The following is a 13430-nucleotide window of genomic DNA, read 5'->3' as shown; positions in this document are numbered from 1 at the left end:
TTTTTTGGCTGGAGCTACACTTAAAAAATGTACCTGTTCCGACTTACAAACAGATTCAACTTAAGAACAAACCTAAAGTCCCTATCTTGTTTGTAACCCGGGGACCCCCTGTATTAGCGGTCTGGGACAGAGCACGTCACCACACATCTTTATTGTCCCCACACACACCATTAGCTCCTATCTTTTGCAACCCAGTGTTTCCACCTGGGCTGGTACCAAGTACCAAGATCATTTCAGGGGTGGCTTAATAAGGGGTTATTAAGAATTGGTGATTATCTTAATGTAGACCAAGTATATGTCTCACAACACTTTAAGGATATGATGCAAATGCCTTCTAGTGAAATATTCCAATACAATCAAATTGTATCCTTTGGCAAATCTAAACTCAACTTACTAGTAGGGCCCCTTACACTTACGACTTTCAAATTATCTTGGCAGACAAGGTGTCTTCTGAGGGGATGTATATCTGTGGTTTATACCTCTCTCACTGAGCCAAATTCAAAACTTTCTTATATGAACCAATGGGAAAAGGGCCTGAACCTTACAATTGATCTGACTGAGTGGCAGGACATTGTTTACCATTTATCTAAAGTCTCTATCAATACGACTCTAATCAAAGCTAATTATAAAGCACTCCTGCACTGGTACCTGGTTCCGACTCAGGTAGCCAAAATGCATCCTTACGATTTGTTTTCGACGTTGTGGCCAGTTGGGGACGATGCTTCACATCTTGTGGCAATGCCCCCTCGTGACTAGGCTCTGGATCCAGATATTTAATCTTATAAGTTCGGTGACAGGGGTGAACATCCGCAGATTCCCATAGGCCCTTTTTCATAAACTATCTGAAGAAGTGCCCAGGAAGTCGGTGAAGTTAATCACAATTGCTAGGCATTGGAATCAGTTGGTTATTCCCCTTGATTACGTCAAGAGTAAACTCAATTGGATTATGGTCAATGACAAGCTTACTCATATACTTCATAACAACTCTAAAAAGTTTGATAAAATATGGGATTCGTTATATCTTGGTTCCCCAATGAGCTCCGGGCTGACCTTCTTCTTCTTTCCCTATTTTTGTTTCTTCTCCCTTTTTTTTCTTGCCCTCCTTTTCCCCTTTCCTCTGTTATCTACATTTAACATATATTCGATTGTCTTTAGGGCCTTATACAGTTGTGTGCCAAAGATAGTCTCAGGGAATAGTGTCGGGGGTCTCCCCGTAACTCCTTACTCATTATTTTTCTCCAACCTGCCCCCCCATTCCCCCGTACCATGCCTCTGTTTCTGTCTTCAATCATATATAGCTGCATTCCTGGTTACCGGTAGGAAATGTTCACTCTCTGATCCCTCGTAGATCAGGTTTACGTCTTTTTGTTTGTTTCCTGACAATGATGGAGTACAATCAACTTTGAAATATCAACCTGAAACCATTTATTGACTAATGTATGTCTTTTTCTTCAGGAGCTGGACTTTGCTTAGTTTCTTTATTCATACATCTATACATTCATACCTGTGTTTTGATATGATGACAACCCTGGAATTGGCTTTGTTCAAATGTTATTTCTGTTGCTACCAGACCTTTTCAATAAAAAATAATTGCAAGACCCACGTCTTCAGGTATCTGTAAAGACTATAGATAATAGTACTATTGAATGATAGATCAAGGATCGAAAAACTCCACCTCACCAAATCAACCTTCTGGGGGAGAGCAGTAGAATTTTACTGGTATGGTGACTTGGTTTTTGAGGATTCAATATTGCACTTATCCATGGCTGAAAAAACTCGAAGGAGTCCATATAATTTTTCTACCCTCCAATGATCAAAAATGGTTAATGATGAGCATTGGACCCAGATCCCTAATGAAAATAGGCTCAACTTATTAAGGAATCTTAAATTATGTGTTCAGAAACCACCTGAGATCCTGAGGATGTCAATTTTTGATGATGAAACCTGTTGGGTGGTACTTCGGGCTGATGTCACATCCTTGAACAGGAAGTGTGCAGTGGCCATCTTGGGTCAGGGCAACTTCCAAGTTTATTACAGGCTTGTGACAATTTCTTTTGTAAGTGCAGCACTTGTCTTTTGTTTTATTAATAAACATACATTCACTATGTGGGGCTTCTTTCCTTTGTATTATGTGGAGAACAACTGTTTTGAAATGCAATTTATGGGGCGAAGCTGAATACTTACCATAGAGCTAAAAAAAGATTTGTGGAGGAGCTGACAGCCATTTATTCCTAGTTTTATACACATAAGCCTTTTTGACTCACTTGTTAAAAACAAGGGGTCAACTCCATCCGGTGAGTGAGGTGTGAATCCATGTGAGATGTCTTTCATTGGAGGAACATTCCTTTGTGGAAGCACTTTTTTCTTTAAAGCACTATAGTATGTCACATTTATCATTGGAGTGATCGCAATCACATGAACGCTTGTTTTTGGACTTTTATATGTGGTAGTTTTGCACTTATATTATATGTGATATGTAGGCAGCGCTGTTAATTTTTGTTTTAATTTCACTATCTGATGTTCACTATAACACAATATAACAGCAGCACAAGGTGTATTTTAGTTTCACCATAGAGCGCAGGTATTCAAAGTTAACTTAGGCTTTAAAATAGCTTTATATTAATGTTTGAGTGTAGGTTAATTTTAAAAAGGATATTGTTCTGTGTAAGCCGACTTCTAGTTTATGATGTTGCTTTCTGTTCAGTTTAATTGTGGAGACATAAAAGTGGTTGAGAAACTGGTGAACATTTTATTTATGAGTCATTTTTTATGGCTATAAAAAAATATCTGAGCAACAAAACTGGTGGAAATGATTGTGATTATTACTATGTTTAAACAGAACCAGTGGGCATATGTAATAACTTGAATCATTCTCCACTATTCATTTTTGTTTTTTGTTTATATACTTTTATTATCTCCCTGTTACATCAGAATTATCAGGCTCATAGGCTCTCATAGGATCTCATGCCTGAGGTAAGCGCTAATAACAGAAATTTATAAAAGTGTCATATAGGTGCTGTCAGGGTTATAGGAAAGTAAACTAAAGGCTTTGTTAATTTACAGTTTTGCCCTCCTCTAGCTGCCTGGACAGAGTGTAAAAGATTAGCCCTGAGCTCAGGCAGGAGACGGACCAACCTCCATGGGCTGAAGATACATGTCACATTATTACTTGCCTACTTTAACAGCATTGCTCTGCCCCAGTCTGAAATGTTTTGAATCTCACTAATGAATTGCCACCACATGTGCCCTAAAAGGTAAATTTGGGGCTGGCGGGGAAAGAATTTAACGAAATAACATTACACACTGCTATTCCTAAAAGGTAGGCTGCTCTGTTATAACAAATTAATAAATTAAGGGTATAATGGGTAATATAAAAATGACAGTTCTTGATTTTTCCAAGTTCCCTGTGTTTTATTCCTTTTTGATTCTGTAAGTAGATTTGTTATATTTGCACTTCCTTTAACAGGCCAATCTGTCCAGCAAAAGTGACAGTTCTAGAGTTGGGAAAACAATATTATATTATTAGGGGTGCGCCGAACAGTTAACTTTTATGCATATTTTGTTTTGTTTTGATTTTTATAGAAAAAATATCTGTTGCTGCAACTTCTTAAAACGTGTTAGCTGTAGATAGGTAGTAGGTGTGTAGGTAGTAATGTGTTTGTCGAAAGCTGGGCATAGGCAGACAGTTTTTTTTTTCAGTTCAGCCAGTGAAGTGAGGTGGATGGAGGCATCCTCCCTGCTGGGACATTGTATTTTCACAGTGACACCAGCTGCAGGAAAAATACACTAATCAGTGGCTGCAGCTGCTGACCGACAAAAGTTTTCCACTTTGTCTGTTCAACATAGGTCAATCAAACAGTCACCTATTTAATAGGGAGGACCACAGGACCAGTCCCGGTTCATCTAGTGCCCAGGGCAAGGATGCAGAACTGAGCCCCTTCCCCCCATTGTTAATGCATGCCCTAGAATGGGTTTACTGCGCTGTATCCATTCTCTGTCCCCTTGCTCTGCTGTGCCCAGGGCAGCTTCCCCTCCTGCCCACCCCTTGTCCCGTCCCTGCGCACAACACAGATTGAAATTCAGCCAGTCCCTGCTGAACCAGCCCAATTTTGATCTGTCTATGCCCAGCTTAAGTCTACTCTGTCCCACAGGGTGACAACATTGCAGAATAAAAAGCAGTGCCACCTTATTAAAAGAAGTGGAAAAATAACAGATCCACTGACAGTATCAACAAGTAATAAAACAGTATTAGGGGGAGCAAGGACAAAAACTGCTGTGTTAATGCTAGGGACAGACTGCATCATATGTCATTTTTGATTTTGCCCATAGTTGCACTTTACGTTTCTCACAGACCATTGGTGTGAGCAGCCTATTGCATTAGGGTGTGCACCTCAAAGTTCCAACACATATGCATGTGTGACATTACTGGCCTCTTCCCCGCTCTCCATTCTGAAACAATGGCAGGAGGGGGGGGGGTGCAAGGGAGTGCACAGGGGGACTCGGGCAGCAGAAAGAAGAGGGATAGGGACAGGAGGGGTAGAATATATTGGTATCGATCCCCTGTATTTTCCTCTTGTGACTGCTGAATGTTGGCAAGAGGGAGAGGAGGAGAAGCCTACTTTCAGCTGCTGCAGGAAAAAAATACAGATTGGTTCTACTAAATTCCACCACCGCCACTCCTCCTGTCCAGGTTCTGGGTTTAACTGTCATCTGCCTACAATCGACAGGTGGAACGCAGTTCACGGGTTGCTAACCCCAGGATTAGAGTGTGCCCAGACAGACCTGGCACACCCCTTGTCACAGACCCAGTTTGTCAAGAAAGGAATTTACTACAACCCTGGATATTTTGCAAGATTATAAAGCTACATCTGTATTTTTCTGATAATTCCTTTTTATTGTAAACATGGTAGTAATGATGCTGAAGCATCAGCCACTGGACTCTGATTGCCCCCCTAGCCACGAGCCTGCCACTATAAATAACCACAAACCATGCCAAAAAGATGCAGAAACAGAGCAAATACTTTCAAGAAACAGACTTGACTGGCAGGAGGACCACAAAAATCTGTTTCACAATATGTTCAAAACACTGGTCTCCGCATTGTACACGTGCCAATAAAATTCAGCCTACAATACAACATATACATAAGAAAGGGGGTTCAGAGCAGCCATGCCTGAAAAGCCAGCCTCCCCATCTGCAGATCACTTTTGAGGCTGTATGACGATATAAATCTGCAGCTCTTATTTCACATAGTAATGGCTCGCCTCTTCAGTATTACAATAGATGTCACTGAGGATTTTCCTAGCCAGAGTCATATAAATCACCTCCATTGTTTAAGGTACATTGATCATTCTAATGACTTGTAATAGGCTCATAATTGCTGCTAAAGACTTACTGCAAGCTTGCAATTGAATGTGAAATGCTTTATGATCAGAAGCAATTAAACTTAATCTTGAGATCCAGTGATCATCTGACAGATAAACACATACAAGGACTTCAATCTTTTGTCTGATTTACTATTAGGAGAATCGGAAAACAGATTTGATCATGTTGGTTAAGATCACGTGAAAGCTTCTCATAACTGCTATTTTTTTTTTTTTACAGTAAATCTAAATGCAATCACTAAAATTTCACATAAGCTTTAACAGGTTAATATAATTTTTCAAACGTGTTTTTACGCTTTTTAAATCTGCAGTTCTCACTGGTGATCCTGCTACAAATGCCCATGTAAAGACACTTTCCTTATTATATTTCTGATCATAAAGCATTTCACATTCAATTGCTGTGTTAGGGCTTATTCACATTGGCGCAGAGGCCAGTACACTGTAAAAAAACAAAGAAAAAAAAAGCTGTATTTGGATCCATCAACATGAGCGGCCAGGGTACTGTGAAAGAAGGGCTGTAATTTTACCACCCCCAACCGCCCATCTGAACACAGGCATGCAGCCGCTCAGAGCTGTACTTTGTGGCTGTAGCAAAAATGAAGCAGCAGGTTGCATTTGGAGAGCATTACTGCCACTGAATGCGACCCGAGCAAGTCTATGGGGTTACTCCACTCCGCTCCACAACTGAGTGTAATGCATGTGATTGTGGCACACTGGTGTGGCATTTACAGGGTTAAATCAGGCAGTGAGGAGGTGAAATATCGTCTTGCCTGTCTGAAAGCTATCTACTGCAGGTTGCTTTTCAGAGGGGCAGGAAGAGCTGCACATGTGAACAAGCTCTTTCTGCACTGGAAACCACACATTTGATTATCTGCATATGTAGAGTTATTTTGAAAATTCGTTCATCTCTGTACACATGTAACAATCAAATATGCTGTTAGCAGCATAAAGCCACGGCCTGTTTATTGATCTGTACAGGCAGCTGTATGCTATACCTGTGACTAGATTTCACTTTGTATGGACCTCTGTGCCAGTGTGAATGAGCCCTAAAGCAAAGAGAACTCTGTAGAATACCACAGGCTCCATACTGATGCTGGCATTTTAGGCTAGGCTGAAAAATGCAGGCTGTACTAATATTACCTGCCCTCTGTTATACATGCACCCATGGTGAAGGCTACAAGCAACAATGCAAAAACACACTGAGCAGGCATCATCCACGCTAAGGACGTGTAGACAGAAAGTAATTCGATAAAAATTTTTTAAAAATGGCAATTTTTGTATGATATGCAATTCTTTAGTAAACTAACAGCTACATAATATAAGGAAAGGTGTAAAATAAATACTGCCCTTACACTAATTTACATGAGCTGCGACTAAAAAGTAGCAAACCATAAATCTAATAAAATTCAAAAAGTTGCGCTAAAAAACTGAGAGTGGCAACAAACAAGTGCCTAAAAAGCCTCATAAAAATATGAGGATAAGTAGTGGTCACTGAGCAAATATTTCAATGCTAGTCAGTGTATAAATGCACCATAATAAAAATAAAAAGATAAGGACACAGATAATGCTTCCTATGTCCGTGAAAAAAAAAAAAAAGAAAAAAAAAAAAAAAAAAACAAGAAACACTCAATAATGCGTGACTAGATGCAAACAACAAGTGAATGTCTCAAAACACTGAGGCAAAATATAATAATGTGGCAAATATATAACTACGGAAGCTATACCAAAACATAAATTGAATAATCAGTGTAGAGATAAACAAAATTAAAATTAAACCCAAAAAAAGTCCATGGCTGTACAGAAACGATAATGATTATAGTCCGTACATGCTTTGTAACACGCATGCAAAACACAATGATAAGTGTCCCCAAGTGCTGAGTGAATACTGGAACAAAAACTTGCTGTAGTGAAATAGGGTGGGTAGACAGACCTCCACCTCTCAAAAACTGCTGCCTCTTACCAGAAAAAATTGGTCTCTTAGTTATAGGAGACCTGAAAGGGCGGATGGCTACAACCCCAGCCAGGGATCTGTACAACAGGCACTTATCATCCGAATCCAGGAACTCTCTCCACCACTCACATCAACATGGATAGGATGTGGCCCCATGGAAGAAATAAAGTGCTCCACATAGCATAAAATCCAACGTTTTATTGAATTAAAAATGTAAAGATTGCACTTACAGAATCAGTAGCATAAAAAAGCGTATAAGAAAGCCGGCCGGCTCCAAGGCAACCCGTGTCTTCCGGGTATTCGAATCGCGGTGTCGTCGGGACATAGCTCCTCCTCCCTACGTAGTTTCGTCACAACAGGACCACGTCTTTTTATTTTTATTATGGTGCATTTATACACTGACTAGCATTGAAATATTTGCTCAGTGACCACTACTTATCCTCATATTTTTATGAGGCTTTTTAGGCACTTGTTTGTTGCCACTCTCAGTTTTTTAGCGCGACTTTTTGAATTTTATTACATAATATAAGGAAATATTAATATATCAAGAAAAAGAAAAGGAAGATTTGCAGGCCTAAGAAAACACATATTTTCAGTTACAATCAAAAAATAGTCTTTATTGATAATTCAAAAGTCTAAAGAATTTTAGAAAAGGCAAGAAATGTAAAATAATTTAAAAAGTGAACACATAAACATTCAAACTAGCTAAACATAGGGCCATGTGTGTGTGTGGATATATTATGTACTTATTCAGAAAATAAAAAGGATGCGTGTCCTGATCAAAAATGTTCATTTGAACCTGAAATGTCTATAACAGGGAATGCCCAATTCATAAAATTCTATAGTTCCCACTAGAGCTGCACAATTCTGGCTAAAATGAGAATCACGATTTTTTCGCTTAGAATAAAGATCACGATTTTCGTGACGTAACATCATCTTTCACATTACACAAAAAATTGGGCTAACTTTACTGTTTAGTTGTTTTTTAATTCATTGAAGTGTATCTTTTCCCCAAAAAAATTGTTTGAAAGACCGCTGAGCAAATACAGTGTGACATAAATATTGAAAATATTGCAGCTACTGCCATTTTTTTCTCTAGGGTCTCTGGTAAAAAAAAAAAAAAAAATATATATATATATATATATATATATATATATATATATATATATATATATATAATATTTGGAGGTTCTAAGTAATTTTCTAGCAAAAAAATACTGATTTTAACTTGTAAGCAACAAGGCTTAGTCTTTAAAGCAGCCCTTCAGTAATGTTTTCAACTTTCCATCTATTAAATCTTCTGCCCTTGTTGTTTTTACTTTGAATAGTAAAACATTTTTTTTTCTGCCAGTAAATACCTTTTACAGCCCACTTCCTCTTTCTTGTCTGGTCATTAGCCTAGGCTTGTGACATCATGCACATCTCTCTCTCTCTCTCTCTCTCTCTCTCTCTCTCTCTCTCTCTCTCATGAGAGTTTGCCAGGAAGGGAGGGGATGAGTCATAAGAAGGCCAATGAGAGCTGCAGGGCTGCAGAGCTGAAGGTGTGCCTCTGTGTGTCTGTGTAAATCCAGGAAGTGAACAGGCAGCAGCTTCAGCTGCCTACAGTTAAAATGGCTGCAGCCAGACTTAGTGGAGGGAGATTTCTGTATGATATTTGACAAGTACAGAATCATAGTATATATAAAATAATATGCAAAGTGGTTGGAGGGAAGCTTCAGAATGGCAAAGATGTTTTTTTTACAAATTATCTGAGCAGACTGCAGTTCCTCTTTAAGGCTACATGCACACTGGCTTAAAAAATGCTGCTTCTACAGGAGTTTTGTGTTCTGCCTATAGAAGCAGCTCAATGTTATCCTATGTGTCTATGCACATTGGGACGATTAAAGGCATATTTTGAGTTTAACGTTTAGAGGCAGAAAAATAAACCCTTCTGGTTCGCGTTTCTGATTGGAGCTTGGAGGCAGAAAAAACATTGTCTAAACTTTGTACAAAAAAATGCTCTATATGAGCGTTTTTTGCTCCCGAGAGAACAGACGTTTTTTTAAGCCCAGTGTGCATGGAGCCTAAGTGGTTAAACTGAACTAATTTACAGACCGAAGTTCATTCCTTTGATCTAAAAGAACTAAATGATACTTTGTTTATAGTTATCTCCCAGCACTGACAATGTTGTAATAAACTTGGCAGGTTGCCTTTTTTTTTTTTTTGACAGCTGTTAGCTGTGAGCAGAGAACTCTCTGCACTGAATCCAGAAAATGCAGGATGAAGATCGTGAGGGGGGGTTGAATCGAGATCGTTTTTTTTTAACGATTATTCGTGCAGCTCTAGTTTCCACATACAAGTTATAAACAAAAAGAATGGGTGCACCCACAATAAGTTCCCCATATAGTAATATATATCCTTTGGTTCTGTATATAGTACCATAAATTTCCTCAGTACACTTCTAAGAAATGGTCTCTATAGTTTTTAAAGCCCAAAATATTATGTAGACGTGAATGGAATGTATAAGTATTATTTATCTCCTCATTTAGTGGATATTTGTTTTAAAGTACCAGCCCCGCCCTTGTGGTTAAAAGTCAATGTAAAGCATAAATATATTTTATGTGATCAAACTCAAGACTTGTACTTTACTACATTACTGTGTACCATACCAGGCATCCGCAGGAGACCACAGTGGGTGGATTTACTAAAACTGGAGAGTGCAAAATTGGGTGCAGCTGTGTATGGTAGCCAATCAGCTTCTAATTTCAGCTTGTTCAATTAAGCTTTGACAATAAAACCTGGAGGCTGATTGGTCTCTATGCAGAGCTGCACCAGATTTTGCACTCTCCAGTTTTAGAAAAATAAAGCCCAGTATTTTCTTCTGCACCAAGTCTGCATTTTACAAGTCATTCATAAAATGTAAGCTGCAGTGTTGAACTGCAGGGTCCTTGGGGTACTCTGTGCATAATGCTGCAGAGAATACTCTATCATAGGAGGAGCTCTGTCCCATGACTTTGATAAATCATATGACCAGTCTCTTTTTTCCCTATTGATTAAAAGGAATAACGCTTCGGATTCTAAAATGAAAAGCACAATTTTAAAGCACAATGCTGTGCTTTATAAATATGTGTGTGTTTTAATTTGTTTTATTATTTAAAGCAGTGTTATAGACACAGTAGGGCCCTATCTATTCTTTATAAAAAGATCCTCCCTCTGCATTTCTTATGCGAGTACCTGCCTGGGGAAAATGCTAGGAGCCAGAGACAGGTGCTGGGAGTTAGAGACAGGCACTATGAAAGAAGCCATCTCTTTACAAGCTGTGGTGTCAGGTGGCTGTGTGTGTGTTCCATGGATGGGCACCCTGTCTGTACTATGTACAGTGGAACCTTGGTTAACGAGTAACGCAGTTAACGAGCGTTTTGAAAGACGAGCAACTTTTTTTAAAAAATCCTGACTCGGTTTTGCGAGTGTTGTCTTCCAAAACGAGCAGAATTTAGGCTAATGTGGTGTGCAGTACCGCATTTGGCCAGAGGTGGGGCGGCACCGGTGACATTCGGAACAGTTTGGAGCCATTCAGAAATACTCGGAACCACTCGGAAATACTCGGAAACACTCAGAAATACTCCATTCCCAAGTGTTTCCAAGCCTTTCCGAGGGTTTCCGAGTTCAGCCAAGCTGTCCCCGAGTTCTTCCGAGGCTCTCCGGCGCCCCCCAACCCACCTCTGGCCAAATGCAGTATTGCGTGCAATAGAAGTCAATGCGGAAGGAATTATGTTCATTTTCATTGTCTTCTATGGGGAAACTCGATTTGATATGCGAATGCTTTGGATTACAAGCATTCTCCTGGAACGGATTATGCTCATAATCCAAGGTTCCACTGTACTTTCTTCTATTAGGAACTGAATAATGTAAAGAAAGTGATATTTAATCTTTAAAGCAGTCTGATTAGACAGTGGAATGTAGTTATTGCAGGACTTAGCCTTAAGAGTTTGGAAAAGTAAGGCCTCAGTTACAAAGTGAAACTAAATTAGAGAAGGGCACAGAAGAGGCTTTTTTGTTTAATAACCATAACAGCAAGTGGTTTATGATTTCTGCTCCAATTAATTTTTCCTTTAAAATGTAAAAATGGAGTTCACTTTATGGGCTGTATATAATCATATTTTTACATGTAAATAAGTATTTCTCTATCTAATGGTTTTTGAGCTGCTTGTGACTTTCTGATCTTGCTGATTAGCAAGCATAGTCAGGTTGGGCATCTGCAGCACTGTACACTTCTAATAACTGTGAAAAAATAGATTTGCTATATTTAAATATAGTTGTATGAACATTAGGTGATCATCTTCCAGATCTTTGTATGCAAAAGGCATAGATTAGAAAAATTAAAAAACAAACTGGGGTAAAACTAGAGAGTGCAAAATCTGGTGTATAGCTCTGCATAGAAACCAATCAGCTTCCAAGTTTTTCTGTCAAAGCTTAACTGTACACGCTGAAATTAGAAGCTGATTGGCTACCATGCACAGCTGCACCAGATTTTGCACTCTCCAGTTTTAGTAAATCAACCCCACAATGTTACCTTTTGTATATTCCTAAACTAGACATACATAAGACACTACTTCTCTTTCAGTGGCTGGTGAGCCACATGCTGCTTTCATGTCTGCTAGTTCTGTGACAGCCTCTCAGTTAGTACTCCGTGTCAAAGTGAAACACTTTTACATTATACATGTCCCCAGTCAAAGAGATGATCTCTAATTTTTATCCAGTATTAATAAAATATTTACTATTAAGCAAGGCGTTTTGTTCTCAATAAATCACTAGCTGCAAAATATATTTTCTAATGGAAGTTAAAGCTGAAAAGGTTGCTGACCCCCTAGATTGAATACTTTGTATCTATGATGTGTTTTCAGACTGATCACAGATCTCTATGCAGAAAACATTGTTAGACATGTGTCTTCTATCAAGTCATAGGGTGTGTGTACTTGTTCTGAGATTGTACATGTACCGAGCAGTTCATGTACTTCTCTTGGTCCGGATATCGCAGGTAACAGTGCAGAGCTCCTCTCTAAAGTGAAGCCTATTCTCAGTGCATGGACTCCTAATTACTCTGTAATCTGTCCCATGTATACTAGTAACATTGTACTTCTCATTATTTAATCCACAACTGGGATTTAGGGAAATCGTTCACTGAAAGTTTGTTTAAATGTATGCAGTGAGTTAAAGCTGACATGATTGTTGTAAAAAAAAAAAAAAAAACTTCCAATAATTGCAGTCATTAAATTCATCAAATGCAGGAGGTGCATCATATACCTCTTAGATGACAGTGTATGCAAGCATGAGATTACACCAAGGAGGGCTGAAATTCACATATACTGTAACTACTTGGGAGGCAATACATGGAAGACGTACAGTATGTGGGAGGCATTGATCCAGTCTTTGTTCTATACAATATTTATCTGTCTGCCTATTTTTCTATCTCTTTAAAAATATATGTTTGAAATTAAATTCATATATAATGTAACTCCGAGGAGATACTATATGAAAGTGTTTAAAAAGCTGGTTATCCAATGTACAGTATATATAGTGATCAATTATCCTATATCTACCTATCTATCTGGTAATGTGTGCCAAGTTCGAGTGCCTCTTACATTTTTCTCTGTTTTTATCTATACATCTATTGGTCTGTATCTATCTATCTATCTATCTATCTATCTATCTATCTATCTATCTATCTATCTATCTATCTATCTATCTATCTATCTATCTATCTGATTTTTTTTGCCAAGTTCGAGTGCCTCCTACATATTAATATGTTTCTATCTATCTATCTATCTATCTATCTATCTATCTATCTATCTATCTATCTATCTATCTATCTATCTTTCTTTCTATATATCGATCTAGTGTTTGTCAAGTTCAAGTGCCTCTTAAATAGGAACATTTGTTGCCAGTACTCCTTATGTGGACATGTTTTCCCACAATCACTTGAGTATTAAAGTGAATACCTCCAGCACCTGTGTCACAATTTTATTAGTTACCCTTCGAGTATATTTTCATAGTTCAGTTAACAATCATAAGTACTCATTAGCAGAAGCAACTATACTGGGCAAATACTAATAAATCA

The sequence above is a fragment of the Aquarana catesbeiana genome, linkage group LG06 (assembly GCF_042186555.1).
Source record: "Aquarana catesbeiana isolate 2022-GZ linkage group LG06, ASM4218655v1, whole genome shotgun sequence".
Lineage (NCBI taxonomy): Eukaryota > Metazoa > Chordata > Amphibia > Anura > Ranidae > Aquarana > Aquarana catesbeiana.
Note: the sequence above shows the minus strand (reverse complement) of the source record.